The following is a 17,174-nucleotide window of genomic DNA, read 5'->3' as shown; positions in this document are numbered from 1 at the left end:
GCCCGGCGCGTGGACCGGTGCTCCGGGTCGGGGAGGCTGTGTCACCCGGGGGCGCCCGGCGGGCAGCCGGGACTGCCGGCCCCTCCTGGGGGAGTTCGACCTCCCCCCCCCCCCACCCCAAGAGCCTACCCGGCGTCTTCCAGAGTCCCGCGGCGGCCGGACTCGATCCTGCGCCGCCGGGAGGCCGGGATGGGCGCGGGGGGTGCGGCTCCCGGCGGCGGCTCGGTTCCCTTAGGCCTCGGGGCGAGTGTCCGCGGGGAGCGGGGAGCCGGTGCCGGACCCGGCTGGGGAGCCGGCGGGCGGGCGGGCCGGACCCCGCGCCCCTCAGCCCCTCGCCCGGCCGCCTGCGCCCCGGCCCTTGGGCTCCTCAGACGCCCGGCCCCTTGGACCCGCCTCACCCGGCGGCGGCGGCGGCGGCGGCGGCGGCGGCGTCTCCCCGGGTCCCCCCGCGCGCACTGACGTCGGCCGCCGGCGGCCCGGAGCTCTTGGCTTTGACTGGGAAGTCGATTGTCTCCGGCGGCTGCGTTTGCACTTAGGCTGGGGCTCCGAGGCGGGGAGGAAGCGGGCGTGTGCGGACGGGCTCGGTGACCCTCATCGTGGAATAAACAGGAAGCGGAGGAGCACCCCGCCGTGCCCCGCACTTGCCTTTGTTGGGGGCTCTGCTCTGAACAGCCCCGAGGAAGCGTCCCCAGGACCCCGGCCCGGAGCGCCGCCCCCGGGGACTGGGGGTGCACTCTGTGGGTAAGCCGAGACGGACCTTAGGCTCTGTTTTGATTAATTGGCAGTAGTGGCAGAGAGGGCATTTGCTTGTTTCTAAACTTTCCTTTCTTTCTTTCTTTTTAATGGGAAGAGGAGGAGGCTTCTTGGTGAGGCTGAGGTTTCCAGGATCCTAGGGGCGCGCGATGGGTGGGCGGCCCCGGGGGAAGGCGCAGCCCGCAGCCCGCGCGTCGGTTACCTGGAGAGGCACCGCCTGGTGCCACTTAGGACAGCGAGAAACTCTCCTTGGAACAAGTGGGGCTCTCTCTCCAGCTTCTGCCCCGGCCTAGGGGGCTGCCGAGTGCCAACAGCCACATTAACTGGTGCAAGTCCACCCCCCCCCCCCACGAAAAATCTTTTAATGAGGTAGAATTGGATAATTTTGATTCTCTTTGCTTTTCCTTCACGTATACCTGTCCTATTTTGTCTTTTTTTTTTTTCTTCTAGTCATTTTGGCATATTTGCCCCTCTGGACGGGGCTGCTTTTTGGTGTTTATTACAATTGTGAGGAGTGCTTACAGGCGACCTACTATGTGCTAGGGATTGTGGGATGTGAAGTGACATGTTGATCTGGAGGGACACTGAGTAAGTGGATAGAGGAGATGAGGTCCTGGGAGTGGAGGAGTGCTTGCATAGCTCCTTGGAAGCTCAGGGTTTGGGCCCCAGTACTGAGCACACACACCCAACAAGAGTGCAATGCTGGCGTGGAGTCTAACTGGGAAGTTCCCTTTCACACAGCCTTTTCGAAGAGTTTGATCCAGCCCAAACTACCATCCTCCTGTCTGTAGCTCTCCGGGAGCTGTGAGGCCATGGATTGATTTACAGGGAAGGGTTTGTGAAGTCTACCGGGAGAGACTGCTTGTGCATCACATCAGGCTGTGGCTCCTATGGTAGTGGTTAGTCTTGCGTTTTCTGTTAACCTGCAAATCTGCCTTTGTACTCTGCACAGTTCTTTTGGTACACATACAAATCTTAGTGTTTAGTAAAGGATTATAATGTCAAACTTGAGTCATCATATGGACAATGAGTAGATCTGAATATTACATACTTTGAATTTAATATTTGGTTTCCATCATCCTGGTGAAATGTCATCTGATGGCCCTTGCAAAGCAATGCTTCTTTTTTTTTTTTTTTTTTTTTTTTTTTGGCCAGTTGTGGGCCTTGGACTCAGGGCCTGAGCACTGTCCCTGGCTTCTTCCCGCTCAAGGCTAGCACTCTGCCACTTGAGCCACAGCGCCGCTTCTGGCCGTTTTCTGTATATGTGGTGCTGGGGAATCGAACCTAGGGCCTCGTGTATCCGAGGCAGGCACTCTTGCCACTAGGCTATATCCCCAGCCCCAAAGCAATGCTTCTTAAAACAGGGTAAATTGCAACTGATATTGAACCTACTGTTAGGAATTAGGTTCAGGACTGTAAGTGCTAATAAAGGATTTGCTGTAATGTAATTGTAGCTACCTTCCTCCCTTGTTTTAAAAGACCACTCTAATTTCTTGCTATTCTGCTGTTCCCCTTGGAACACTCTGCCGTCCTTGGCCATGGCTCTTGTTGGTGTAGGCTTGTATTTATGTTGGAGAAGGTTCTTGCCGGCAGGTTTTTTCAGGCTGTCTCTTGAATCCTCTTGGGGGTTTGGTTTGCATGACCACAACCCTGCAGTGGAACCCGGCCAGTACCAGCTGCTTATTAAGAGATTTGGTGCCAATCTGTTGGCATGTCATTTGAGATTCAACAGTGCTTTCCCCACCCTCCCCCACTAGAATATATACATACACAGGCAAATATTTACTCCCCCCCCCACACTGCTGACAGTGTTCTAAGAATAGTTTTCTTGCCTGGCGTGCTGAGTGCAGGGACCGTCTGCAGAGGTGTTTACAGTTTGGGACTGTGCTGTAGTCCTGGTTGGCCTAGCCTGGCAGAGCAGCCTTGCTGCAGCTTGTGGGGCACTGTCTGCTGCTTATCTAGGCTGCTGGGGGAGGCAGCTCCCAGCCTGACAGGGAATGTGGGGAGGGAAGAGTAACTTTTTTCTCCCTGAGAGGACTAGGACTCTCTGGCTGGCTGCACCCTTGTGCTTGTGTGCCACACATGAAGTTACTTTGTGGTGCACGGGAGTATCGCTCTGGTCATCAGGTAAAGCCAAAGCCACCAGCTCTGAGGACAGTAATTGTAATGGCATACTGGTCAGGTCTTTCTGGTAGTCCCCATCATATTTCTTCTTTTCTTTCTTCCAAATCTAGGTTTGTGGAGTCTCTAATTGATATATCTCTTGTTTCCTTTAGGATGAGAGTTAACAGAGAAAATAAAACAACAACAACAACAACAACAAAACCCAAAAAACAAAAACAAGAGCTGTGAAAGCGGGGCTGGGGATATAGCCTAGTGGCAAGAGCGCTTGCCTCGTATGCATGAAGCCCTGGGTTCGATTCCCCAGTACCGCATATACAGAAAATGGCCAGAAGTGGCGCTGTGACTCAAGTGGCAGAGTGCTAGCCTTGAGCAAAAAGAAGCCAGAGACAGTGCTCAGGCCCTGAGTCCAAGGCCCAGGACTGGCAAAAAAAAAAAAAAAAAACTGTGAAAGCAAGACATTCTATTTTAATACACAAAACTTCCATGTAATATAAATCATATGGGTGAATGGGTATTACATGTTCATGGGAGTGAAATTGCTAGGAGTCCTAAATTTCTCTTTTTTGTTCTTTGTTTTCTTCCTCTAGTCATCTTTCCTTCTCTCCTTGTTCCTCCTTTCCTCAGTTCCTTCCTTTTATAGGACCCAGAAGCCATTATTCTGTATGTCTAAGCAACTTTCTGCCACCAGGGGCTATGTTACTCAGAAGTTAGGTCTTTTAAAATATTTTTATTATAAAAGTGATATACAGGGGCTGGGGATATGGCCTAGTGGCAAGAGTGCCTGCCTCGGATACACGAGGCCCTAGGTTCGATTCCCCAGCACCACATATACAGAAAACGGCCAGAAGCGGCGCTGTGGCTCAAGAGGCAGAGTGCTAGCCTTGAGCGGGAAGAAGCCAGGGACAGTGCTCAGGCCCTGAGTCCAAGGCCCAGGACTGGCAAAAAAAAAAAAAAAAAAAAAAAAAAAGTGATATACAGAGGGATTACAGTTACATAAGCCAGATAGAGTACTGTACATTCTTTGTGGGCAGTGTCACCCCTTCCCTTGCTCTCTCCCAGTTTTTCCCTCCCATCCCCACCCATAAGTTGTATAGTTCATTTTCAACATGGTGTCCAGTGAAGAAGTTATGTCATGATCTGTATTGTGGATATTCAGCGGCGGTTGATCTTAAGTTTTAAAATAGGAATGGAGGTTTCAAGCCTGTAATCCTAGCATCTCATGAGGATGAGATCTGAGGATCGGGGTTCGAAACTAGCCTGGGCAGGAAAGTCTATGAGATTTATTTATGTCCAATAAACTACTCAGAAAAAGGCCTGAAGTGGGGCTGGGGATATGGCCTAGTGGCAAGAGTGCATGCCTCATATACATGAGGCCCTGGGTTCGATTCCCCAGCACCACATATACAGAAAATGGCCAGAAGTGGCGCTGTGGCTCAAGTGGCAGAGTGCTAGCCTTGAGCAAGAAGAAGCCAGGGACAGTGCTCAGGCCCTGAGTCCAAGCCCCAGGACTGGCCAAAAAAAAAAAAAGGCCTGAAGTGGTGCTGTGGCTCACGTGGTAGAGTGCTAGTCTTGAGCAAAAGAAGCTCAGGGATAGTGTCCAGGCCCTGAGTACAATCCCCAGGACCACACACAAAAATAAAACAAAATAAAACAGGAATATAAAGGTTCTGCCTACTATTTGAAAATTTAGATCACAGGACCTGTCACTGTGGGGGAGACTTTTTTGTGCCATTGTTTGCTTCCTTGTTAGACAGATAAGAGGAATAAACAAGCACCTTACTGTGTCTTGCTATAGAAATACTGGGCTCAATTTTCCAATTATTAGTATTTTTTTTCCTGTTTTACAAGAAGACTTGAAAATGTCATTTGTCACATGTCCATGTAACTTAAATATGGATTGCTTTTCTCTGAATTCCCAGTAAAAATGGCACTTTGGCCTTTTAAGCTTTTTTTTTTTTTGGTGGGGACTTTTCTTTCCTTCAAGCTTGTTTTCCAGCTAGGTCTTGGAAATTACGAAGAACATAGCTATAATTTCTCCTTGATTGGCAGCGGAGAGCTTTCCCGGACAAAAATAAGGCTGTACTGTGCCAAATGGTTGACTTTTCTAGAATAAAAACTCTAAAGGGTATGCGAAAAGTCCTCTGGTTAATATATTGGCATTCCCAGAACCCACTAAAACTCCGGCAGCCAGCCAGACTCCACTTAATGAGGATGCGGAGTGTCTGGCTCAAATCCCCACAAGCAGGGGGTGGGTGCTGGGTGTCCACACCCTTTATTAATTTTTAATGACTGTACTTTTGTTTTGCAGATTTTGCTCCAATTCCTCAGGACCCTCACAACTGACCCCCCCCCCCCCCCCCCGCCACCCCGGCCACCATACCCCATCCATCGTTTTCATTTATTTACTTGAGTACTTGGTTTTGGCAGAACGTGGAGATGGTCTGGGTGAAGAACCCTGCTGAGGGGTCATCCCTGTTTGCATGGGTTTTGTTGTAGATTTTCTCTCTTTTTCCTTTCCTTTTTCTTTCCCCTTTGGAAAAGAAAGAGAACAAGAACAGAAAAAGATTACAACCTTTTTTTTTTTTTTAAATGATGCTTTATTGTCTACTAGAAAAAAAGGAGCATTTACAAAACTTTAAGTTTGTCAGACAGTTTATATGACAGTGCAAGTTGGTGCTTGCCAAGCTCCAGACAGATTGTTAATGTTACATGACAGGGATAAATAAATTACTGCTGTCTGCATCACGCTTGCACTACAATTGGACTGTGCAGCCCGGCCGGCTGGGTGCTGTTCACAGGGCCCGGTGGTTATGCAGCTGTGTGGAAAGAGCCTTTGCCTGCTGCCTACAATGCTGGGACTCGGCTTGGAAATGCAAAGGGTGTGTTTCTTGCTTTTATTTTTGGCTGGGCTGCAGAGCAGCAGACTCCGTGGAGCAAGTCTGTCTTTTTTCCCCCTTGGCTGACCTCGGTTTCTCCTTCCTGATCTTCTGGTCCACACCCACATTCTTCCTTTGCACCAGGGAGTAAGGTGCTCAGTCTACTTTCCCAGGACACCTAAACTTTGTTCTTCGTTGTTCAGAGGGCTACGGCAGCCCATAACCCAGTTCCAAGCTGTTGACAGTTGTGGCCTTTCTGCAGGTGTGCAGACAGTGAGAACAAATTGTCTGTGCTTAGATAAGTGTATACTGCTCAGGGAGGGGGCAGGGTGGCACTCCTTGGGCACAGTGTACTTTCATTGTGGGCAATTTGGAGACTCAGCTGGCAGAGTGACAGGTGTAATGAACTTAATGGTCTTGTTCTAGTTGTTAGTGGACACATTACTCATATTACAAAGCTACCTCATATGTGGGCTCCTGCCAAATGATTTGCTCTTCCCTTTGCAGATAGGGCTCTGGGCCTGGCCTATTTGTGTGACATTAAGGTCAGGCATTGGGTGGCTAGAGTCCTATGGAGTAACATGCACGCGCCCTTATCCACTCTGTTCCTAAAGCACCTGAAGTCTCAGAGTAAGGCTTAGAAGAGGAGGGGCCCCATCTCATTCTCCCTTGCTTGACTTCCCCTCCGTATTGGATGTGGTGAGGACCTGTAGGTGTGTGTGGACTTCCTGCCTCTGTAGTTCCTGTGTGCCTCCTCACCACTATTTTCTTTTTTTTTTATTTGTATATTAATTGAACACAAATTTTTTTACAAGGTGTTGTGCAAAAAGGGTACAGTTACATAGTAGGGCAGTGTGTACATTTCTTCTCACCACTATTTTCCAGAAATGGGCTGGGCCCATAGCTGCTGGTGCAGGCATAGTTAGATGTTGTTTCCATTGTCTGTGGCCCCACGGGCCGGCAATTCGTGCATAGAATTGGAGTGGGAATTTCCATAGTAAAACCCCCATTCTGTCAGAAGACAAGAGCTGGAGGGACCGAAGGCTCCTTCCTGAATGTGTGGCATTTAGACCACAGGAACCAATCGTGGTTCCATGCACGGTGCTGTGTTTGCCCTGTGCCAGGCTCTGTTCTTAGCACTACATATTTATTAGCTAATGTAATCCTCACACTAGCTCTCTGATAGACATAGCTGCCATCCTGTCTGCACAGATATGAGTCAAATCTAAGAGTGGCCTTTGCCATCTAGCTCCAGCATCTGGCTTTGACTCTGGAGCTACACGAGGAAGGTTCTGGATTCTTCATCAGTACCACTCACCAGCTTGGAAAAGGGAAATGCAGACTGTTCTCAGCTTGTCTCTGTATAGGTCTCCATAGGAGTGCAGCCAGCTAGGGAGCACTGGCCTCCTTCCTGTCTACCTCCTCCTTGGTGTTGTTTCATACTTTACCACCTTCCCTGTTGATCTCTGTCCTCTGCTCTCTCTGCCTGACTTTCCTGTGGCCAGAGCCTCAGTTTTGAGAACTGGATTTCCAGCAGTTTTGTCTTTGTCCACATTGTACCTTGCATTCCTTGCGAGAAAGATAAGGCACAGATCAGCAACTGCCTGACAGCATTGCAGGATGCCCATCTTTCCACAGTGCGTTTGAGAGGGCCTGGTGGAGAATCACTTCCAGTTTTAAAAAGTGAGTCAGCTCTGTGTTAGAACCTGCAAAATTTCCTCTTCAATTGTCCATCCACACAGAAGGAAGGACCTAGAGAGGCACATCTTTCCTAGACTCCCATTCAGGAAAAAAATGTAAAAAGATCATGCTTTCCTCCTCCTCCTCCTCTTCTCCCTCTTCTTCTTTCTCTTCTTCTTCCTCCTTCTCTTTTTGGTGTGTGTCAGTTCAGGGCCTTGGCTTCTTGACTCATAGGTAGTTCTCTCCCACTTGAGCTACAGCTCCACTTCTCACTTTTTGCTGGTTAGTTGGAGATAAGAGTCTCACGGACTTTTCTGCTATGGCTGGCTTCAAACCTTGATTTTCATAACTCAGTCTCCTGATTAGCTAGGATTACAGGAGTGAGCCACCTGGCTAAAAGAGCACATCTCGAAGATGCTGTATTTGAGTGCATGGTAGAAAGATTAGCCAGCTGTATATATTGACATGAACTTCTTGTGACCTACTCTCCACCTTGAACAAGCATAGAATTCATATTGGGTGGAAATGATGGGACCTAAAGTGAGTTCCCAAGAGATGCAGATACTGTTGGGCCTGACAGACAGAACAGAATTCTCTTTGCAAACCTTCCCCTGGCAACAGGGCAGCAAAGGGGCACATTGCACCTCCTGGGCTCAACCCCAGTGGGAGCTTCCTCAGAAACAGTGGCTGGGATACTATGGTCTCCTGAGCCAGTATCCATTCTGGGCCTGCTGGTGCCTTCCTGGTTGGATCACTTGCTGGCCTAGATGATGCACGGCCCAGGTAGGCAGTGAGGTCTCTCAGTGCCCCCTCCTGATCTCCATCCTCCATGTCTGTCTCCAGGAACAGTCAGAACCTGGGACCTCAGCCTCCCCTAGTAGCTGTCCTATCAGAGTCTGGGGAGAAATACTGAAGAAAATTAGCAAATGCAGAAAGAAATACAAAATAACTATAAAGTATGATTTCAGTATAACTAGAGATTGTCAGTATAACTAGCATCATATATATATATATACATATATATATGTATATGTATATATATATATTGCTGATCCTGAGGCTTGAACTCAGAGCCCGGACACTGTCCCTGAACGTTCTTCCTCAAGGCTAGAGCTCTACTACTTGAGCTCCTCTGCCAACGTGACGGGGGTTAACTGCAAGTAAGAGCCTCATGGACTTTCCTGCCTGGGCTGGCAGGATCTCAGCCTCCCCAGTGGCTAGGATTACAGGCGTGAACCACTGGTGCCTGGCCTTAATAGATTCTTTTTAGGCTTATTGATTGATTAGTTATAAAAAAAATCCCATATAGAATTTTATTGACTAATTAGAAAATTATGTAAACTTGTATGCTTGTTTTTAAATGGCATTGTTTCATGAACATTTTTGGTATTACTTACATATTGCCCCCAAATATTTCTTTTTAAGACTGTATAAGATTACACTTTATGAGTATATTATTGTTTACTTGAGAAAATCAGAAATTTTAATTACTATTTGGGGGGGTTGAACTTGGGGGCTTTCTGGGCACTATTACACTATTACTTGACCCAAATCCCTGGCCCTTTTTGCGTTAGTTATCTTTCAGGTAGGGTCTTGTGCTTGTGTCCTGTACTGACCCTAGATGGTGATCCTATTACCTATGGCCTTCTTACATTGTTGGGACCACACCCTGCCTGTTTGTTGATATGCAGTCACACCAACTTTCTGCCTGGGCTGGTTTCAAACACTGATCCTCCCATTGTCAGCTTCCTGAGTAGCTGAGCTTACAGGTGTATACCACCATGCCTGGCCTTATTTATATTGGGTTTCAACTCAAGACCTTGTGCTTGCTAGGTTCTCTGGCTACAACTCTAGCAAAGTATTATTTTTTAAAAGCTGCTTTAGAACATTGAGACTGACACTAGTTTATTTGAAGTAATATTCCAGCGCGAGCGCGCGCGCGTGTGTGTGTGTGTGTGTGTGTGTGTGTGTGTGTGTGTGTGTGTGTGTGTTGAGCCTGGGGCTAAATGTAGGGCCTATGGTCTCTTCCTGAGTTGTTTTTCTTTTTCTCTTAAGGCTAGCTCTTTACCACTTGAGACACAACTCCACTTCTAGCTTTTTTTTCAGTATTTAATTGGAGATAAGAGCCTCATGGACTTTCCTGTCTGGGCTGGTTTCTCAAACGGTGATCCTTAAATCTCAGCCTCCTAAGTAGCTAGGATTACAGGCGTGAGCCACTGGTACCTGGCTACATTTCCTTTCTTTTCTTTTTTTAAGGTTATTTTATTCTTTTTTAATTTTTAAATTTAAATTTATTATGCATTTCCTTTTTTTTCCTCTTATTTATTGTCAAAGTGATGTACAGAGAGGTTACAGTTTCATACATTAGGCTTTGGGTACATTTCGTGTACTGTTTGTTGTGCATTTCCTTTTGAACAGTGTTATCCCTGCCCTCATTTTCACCTGTTTCCCCTCTCCCTGACTCACCTGCAACATAGTGTCTGGTGAGTGTCACTGCTGCTTTGGTTCTCCCTTTGTCCCACCGTTTCTGTGCTCCCCCTTTCCTTCCCCAAATAAGAGCACATTGCCTTTTGGACGTTGCCACCCCTTCCCTCGCTCTCCCAGCTTTCCCTTCCGGTCCTCACCTACAGATCCTTGTCCCTCCATTTCTGTGCCCCCCCTTACCCTACCCTCCCAAAGGCAAATAAATGAACACATAAGACAAATAAAAGAACAACAAAGGAAAATCCTCTTGTTTCCAGTTGAACATTTATTACTTTTTAAAAATAGATTCCTAAAAGAGAATTTGGTGGGTATGAGGACTTTTAAGGGCCTTCCAAAATTTTGCTAGTTCATTAGTTGACTTATGTAACTATAACTCCTCTGTACATCACCTTTATGATAACAATAAGAAAAAAATTGTTCAACACTCCCCCCCCCCAAAAAAAATTGCCAGTTAGTTTTCAGAATGGGTGGGGCAGTTCCCACTTCTGCCACAGGGAGTGCTAAATGTTCCCACGAGAAAGGCCTTGGAAATTTGGTAGCAGAGTAGGCTGATTTTGGGATTTTTCTTCATCTCTTTTTATTGTAAGAATCAGGGTTTGTACTGTGTGGATTATAAGTGGAAATTATTTTTCTTTTTTCTTTTTGCCAGTCCTGGGGCTTGGACTCAGGGCCTGAGCACTGTCCCTGGCTTCTTTTTGCTCAAGGCTAGCACTCTGCCACTTGAGCCACAGCACCACATCTGGCCATTTTTTTGCATATGTGATGCTGGGGAATTGAACCCAGGGCTTCATGTATACGGGGCGAGCACTCTTGCCACTAGGCCATATTCCCAGCCCAGAGATTTTTTTTTTCCTATTTGCTAGAATTTTGCTATGGACACATGCAGTGTTGTTGGATGATCCCACTACATAGAGGATAGTTTCTTTATAGTATTTTAAGTTTGAATTTAATTCTGTTTAGGTAGAATAAGGACTTTTAGCAGTCTAACATGTTTGTTAATATATATGTATATGTATATTACCAGTGACAGGATTTTAAGACAACAGTCTGCTCTTGGCCTTTGCTAGTGTATACTTGGAGCAGAAACTGGCTGCAGGTATGCCCGAGCACCATGTTTCATTGCGACCGTTGTGGATATAAGATGTCCGCACTTGTGTCACCGATGGCTGTGGCTCTACACTGTGGGTCTGTGCTCTCCTCTGAGGCCTTCAGTTCCTCTCCTCTGCACGTGGCCTCCAGTCTTGTTTCTGCAAGGCCTCCTCTTTCCAGAGCCCCAGACGGCTGTTAGCAGTGCTCAACCTCCTAAGTGGGCTGCTCCACAGCTTGAGAGAAATGAAAACATCGTAAAGTGTTGTGATTAACTAATCAAAGGCATCTTCCATTGAAAGGCTGAAAATGCTAGATTGGAGACTCTTTGTGGTATCCTGGGGCTGCTTGTAGTTAATGTGGTTCTAGTCATGGCACCTGCAGTCGTGTGTGTGTGTGTGTGTGTGTGTGTGTGTGTGTGTGTGTAAGCACGTTTTTCTGCTCTGCATGAGACTTTTATGGAGGTGCTCGGGTGAGTGGGTTCAGCCCTGGTGGATGCCGCAGCAGCCGAGCTGTGCTGCCCATCTCATTATGGAGGTACTCTGCTGTGCCTGTCCTAGCTCTGCCTGGTCCATTCATTGGCCCTGCTCTGACACAGGTGCACACCTGCTCTTACCTGTGGTGGGCAGTGTGGCAAGGCCCTGGGGATGGAGTGGGAGGTAGCGTGCTCTTAGTGGGGTGAAGGCCATCCTGGTGATCTTGCTGTGTTCCGGAGAATATACCTCGCTGCAGTCCTTGGCGACTCTGTTACCTGAAATGAAACAGTGATTTGCTAATTCCTACTAGTGTTATATGCTTCAGTGTTACTGTGTACTGCTTGACCACTAAATCAGAGTGTTGTATGTTTACTTTTTTTTTGGCAGTACTTGGGTTTGAACTCAGGGCCTCCTGCTTGGTAGGCTGGTGCTCTACCACTTGAGACAGGCCTTTAAGTTTTGCTTTTTGCTGGTGAAGAAGATGGCCTTCGGGCTGGGGATATGGCCTAGTGGCGAGAGTGCCTGCCTCGGATACACGAGGCCCTAGGTTCGATTCCCCAGCACCACATATACAGAAAAACGGCCAGAAGCGGTGCTGTGGCTCAAGTGGCAGAGTGCTAGCCTTGAGCGGGAAGAATCCAGGGACAGTGCTCAGGCCCTGAGTCCAAGGCCCAGGACTGGCAAAAAAAAAAAAAAAAAGAAGATGGCCTTCAGTGAATTTTTCTTCTCAGGCTGGCTCAAAATGCAACCCTCCAGATCTCAGCTTCCTGAGTAGCTGGGATCACAGGCACGAGCCATTGGTGCCCAGCTAAGCAAAGCATTTTTACTTATCTGAAAACTGTGCTTGCTTGCCTGCCTGACTGCCCCTGCCTGTCTTCCTTCCTTCCTTCCTTCCTTCCTTCCTTCCTTCCTTCCTTCCTTCCTTCCTTCCTTCCTTCCTTCCTTCCTTCCTTCCTCCCTCCCTCCCTCCCTTCCTCCCTCCCTCCTTCCCTCCCTCCTTCCCTTCTTCCTTCTTCCTTTCCTTGCCAGAAAATTTCATTGGATGGAAATATTTATTGCAGTAAAAATACACCTTTCATTCTGTCTCTTGTGCTTATTGCTGGTTGTGCAGGCAGCACAGCAGTCCTGTGTGTGTTTGTTCTGGCTGTTTGTGTTCTGGCTCCTGTATAGTGGTAGAATGTCCAAGTGCTCTCTGGTTAGCATAGGGCCTCTTGCAGGTGTTGTGTGTAGGATTTCTGGGGTTCAGGTGATCCTGACAGCTGGTTTGGTCTGATACTGGGTTTTGTGCACCTTTGGCCATTAAGATAAACATTGCACCCTGACAGCACTCAGCTTTCCTCCGACTGGTGCTTCGAAATGAGACTTGACATTTCTTACTTCTAAACTAACTATCCTGAGATTTTGATTTTTACTTATTTCACCTGAAGAAGACTGAAAAAATAATAGGCAAATATTTTATATACACAGTCAGAACTATTTATCTATGGAAAGTTTAGTCTAGGAAAATCATGCAGTTTGTTTTCTGATAAATTTGAAATTTGATAGATTATATGATGGTACAGTTATTTAAAGGAGCCTACAGTGCTGTGCTCTGTAATATGTTTCCTTGGATTTGGCAGCTAATGTGGTTTGTGGGAGTTTTAAGATGCAGCCCACTCATGTGCCTGAGGAAAGGGCTCTTGTTCTGCCCTCTGAATGCACGGAGGAGACACATTGCAGGTAGTAGTGTAGACACACTGCAGGTAGTAGTGTGGACACGCTGTAGGTAGTAGTGTAGACACACTGCAGGTAGTAGTGTCGACACACTGCAGGTAGTGTAAACACACTGCAGCTAGTGTAGACACACTGCAGGTAGTAGTATGAGACACACTGCAGGTAGTAGTGTAGACACACTGCAGGTAGTAGTGTAGACACACTGCAGGTAGTAGTGTAGACACACTGCAGGTAGTAGTATGAGACACACTGCAGGTAGTAGTGTAGACACGCTGCAGGTAGTAGTGTAGACACACTGCAGGTAGTAGTGTGGACACGCTGTAGGTAGTAGTGTAGACACACTTCAGGTAGTAGTGTAGACACACTGCAGGTAGTGTAAACACACTGCAGCTAGTGTAGACACACTGCAGGTAGTAGTATGAGACACACTGCAGGTAGTAGTGTAGACACGCTGCAGGTAGTAGTGTAGACACACTGCAGGTAGTAGTATGAGACACACTGCAGGTAGTAGTGTAGACACGCTGCAGGTAGTAGTGTAGACACGCTGCAGGTAGTAGTGTAGACACACTGCAGGTAGTAGTGTAGACACGCTGCAGGTAGTAGCGTGGACCTGAGCGCCAGCCGCTGTAGGGTCAGTCGCTGTGCACAGCAGAGCTTTCATCATCGGCACTTGCTCTGGTTTCCCCTCTTTTAGGGCTCTGTGCTGCTGTGCCTTTCAGAGCTGCGTGACCTCAGGGAGGCTCCTAGCTCTCTCTATCTCAGTTTGCTGTTCTCCAAAGTAACTCGTTTCCCATCACCATGCAAAAAGATTCAGTAAGGTAATGTGTCTGTAAATGGGAGAGCTCCAGCTATCATAGTGAGTGTCCAATAAAAAGAAGGTATTAAGTCAAGCATTCAGTATTTTTTAATTGTTAAAGTGATGCACAGAGGAGTTACAGTTTCATACATAAGGCAGTGAGTACATTTCTTATCGAACTTGTTACTTCCTCCCTCATTTTTTCCCATCTCCCCCGCCCCAGTCCCCCCTCCTCCGAGTTGTACGGTTGGTTTACATCATATAGTTTTGTAAGTATTGGTGTTGCATTGGTTTGCCTTTTACCCTTGTCTCTCCATTTTGATGTTCCCCATCCCTTCCTTAGTTCCGATAAACATATATACAATACCCAGGGTACCAAAATCAGTTACATTGGCATCAGGGGTAAAACCCTGGGGAAGAAAGACAAAAGAAAAATGCATAATTTCACATGGTACTTTGAAAATAACAACAACAATGATAAACCACTTATTTCTATAACTTGGAATTCATTTCGCTTAGCATCATCATCGGTGTTCATATGCACTAGCCATTGAGCTATTGTGACCTTCAAGCATTCGATATTTGTGAAGTGTTTGCCCAGCACTGGTGGTATGGTCAGAAGATGCAGCTCTGCTCTTTGGGGACTTGGAGAGCAAGGAGGAGAGAGAACATGGTACAGGAAGCAACTGGCAAATAAGGGCAGTGTTATGACCATAGTGAGGCAGGTTATAATCAAGTCTGAAATCAAACAGTTCTAGAAGTGGTTATTCATGGGAGGGAGAAAGCAGTATTGGGACCAAACAGTGGTGAGCCTTTACCATTCCTTCCTTCCTCACTTCCTTTTCTCTTTTTTCCTTCATTCTTATGGAACTCATGTGGTGTCCAGTCATAGGCACTGGAGATTGGAAAAATCAAGACACAGCTCTGTTCTCAAAGTCATGGAACACAGATATGCACATAGTTGTCACACCGAGGTGCCTCCTGTGAAGAATAGAAAAGATATCTCTACTTCCTATGATTAATCAAGAGAGACCTCAGGGGGAGAGCGAATGCTTAGGGTTTGCGCCCCACCCCGAGTTCATTCATACACTGACTGAACCTCAGTGTACAGTGTGATGGTACTAGGAGAGGGGTGCTTTTAGGAAGTCATTCCATCAGCGGTGGAACTTGTGTTAAGACAGGTGAGCACATAAGTGCATAAGACAGGTGTGTGGCTGCTTGTGGGGTGGTTTAGTGACATCATATGTAGATGCTAGTGCTTCTAAATTCCTGAAACTTAAAGTTGCCGATTATTTCTGCTCCTTCCTTTTCCTTCCCTTCCCTCCCCTCCCTCCCTCCCTCCCTCCCTCCCTCCCTCCCTCCCTCCCTCCCTCCCTCCCTCCCTCCCTCCCTCCTTCCCTCCCTCCCTCCCTCCCTTCGTACTGGAGCACAAACCCAGTGTCTCAAACACCTAGGCAAGCATTGTAACACTGAGCTAAACCTCCAACTCTTACTTTGTGGCTTTTGTGTGTTGTCAAGTAAAAATTTATGTACCATATTTAGCTGCTTTACTGCCTGGACTCTCAAAGGCTCTTTTCTCAAACTTGTTGTTATTTGAACGTCACAAGTGTGAATTCTGATGTAATTGAATGGAGGGGTTTGAGGTACTAGTTTAGGAAGTGAAATGCTGATTGGACTGCTCTGTTGACCCAGAGAAAGTCATTATGACACTGAGATTACTTACTTACACTCAGAGCAGAGGCTCAATTTTAGAGTCCACATAAGTTTATAAGAGATGTGGCATTAATCCAGACATGGTGATGCATGCCTGTAATTCCAGGTATGGGAAATTCATAGTTGGGAGGATTATGGCAAAGAGGGATTATGGCTCTGTACAAAACTGCAAGTCGGTATCTGAAAAATAAATGAAATAAAGGCTGGCAGAATGGCTCAAGTGGTAGAGTGCCTACCTAGCAAGCCTAAGTTCAACCCCTGGGACTACCACCAAACAAAACACAAAGAATGGGGCATTTGAATTTGGTGAAGTTCATTCTGTGTGCCTCGGGGCTGAGGGCATGAGACACACTGCCTTCAGGGAATGTGCTTCATGGACAAGGTGAAAGGTTGCTAATTTTCACACACATGTGGGTGGTTCATGTTCAAGACAGAATATAACCCTGATGAGAAGGAGCCCAGTGCTGGAAGAGCGTGCGGTCTTTCTTGGGAAAGTGGCTACAATGGGAGGATTTGGGTAGGTTTCATAGAAGGAATGGCAGCTGACAAATGCCTCAAAGGAAGGATGGGCTGAAATCCCAAAGGTAAAGATGTAAAGAGGAATCTTACTAGAGGAGTCTGAATAAGGGCGAGGGCCCCACGTTTGGTGACTGTCAGCCCTGGCTAGGAATGATCGTTATGATCATTGTTCTGATTGTATCATGGCATTGAGCTGTAGTGTAAGACAGTTGTGTGTTTCTGCAAGTCTTCCTTCCTGTCTCGGCTGTAAACCACATCAAGACTGGAATGGTGAAGAAAAGTAAGACAGTTGGAATAGCTATTGTGTCAGTCAGTTTTCTTGTACCACAACAAATTCTTGAGATAACCACCTTAGAGAAGATGTTCATTTTGGCTCATGATCTTGGAAGTTCTGGTCCATGACTCATTGGCCTCATTGCTTTTGGGCCCATGCAGAACAGCGCCTCATGAGCAGTGTGTGGTACAGCCAGACGGCTAGGAAGTGACAAGGAGGAAAAGGAAGAGGCTGGGATTGCTGACCCCTTTGAGGGCATGCTTTCAGTGACCTTGAGACCTCCCCCTGGGCCCCGCCTTCCAAAGGTGCTACCAGTTTTCAGGAGCCTCGGCCCGGGGTACCAGGTCTTCAACACATGAAAGATTATATGATAACACAGTATAACACCTCAGATATATTTTTATTTTAATTGTTTTCCCTGGTGGTGGGTTGCTTACCAAACATTTGTAACTTGTTTTTTTTTTGCCTGTTCTGGGGTTTGAACTCAGGGCTTATTACGCGCTTGCTTGGCTTTTTCTCTCAAGGCTGCTACTCAGTCACTTGGGGCCATACCTCCACTTTCGGGTTTTTGCTGGTTAATTGGAGATTAAGTAAATGTCATGGAATTTCCAACCCAGGCCGGCTTTGAATGGAGAAGCTCAGATCCCAGTCTCCAGAGGAGCTAGGAGTAGTGAGAGTCA

At 47.1% G+C, this 17,174-nt stretch overlaps 1 protein-coding gene across 1 annotated transcript in view; it reads left to right on the top strand.

Annotated features, from left to right (window-relative positions):
* Positions 1–476: 476 nt before the first annotated feature.
* Positions 477–17,174, top strand: part of Ldlrad4 (low density lipoprotein receptor class A domain containing 4) — a 373,268-nt gene continuing 356,570 nt past the window's right edge. The window contains exon 1 of the mRNA XM_048363762.1: positions 477–741. The gene's annotated coding sequence lies outside the window, so the exon portion shown is untranslated. The remainder of the gene's footprint in view (positions 742–17,174) is intronic.

The sequence above is a fragment of the Perognathus longimembris genome, chromosome 15, assembly GCF_023159225.1.
Source record: "Perognathus longimembris pacificus isolate PPM17 chromosome 15, ASM2315922v1, whole genome shotgun sequence".
NCBI classification, from domain to species: Eukaryota; Metazoa; Chordata; class Mammalia; order Rodentia; family Heteromyidae; genus Perognathus; species Perognathus longimembris.
This window is presented reverse-complemented; position numbering and strand designations above follow the sequence as displayed.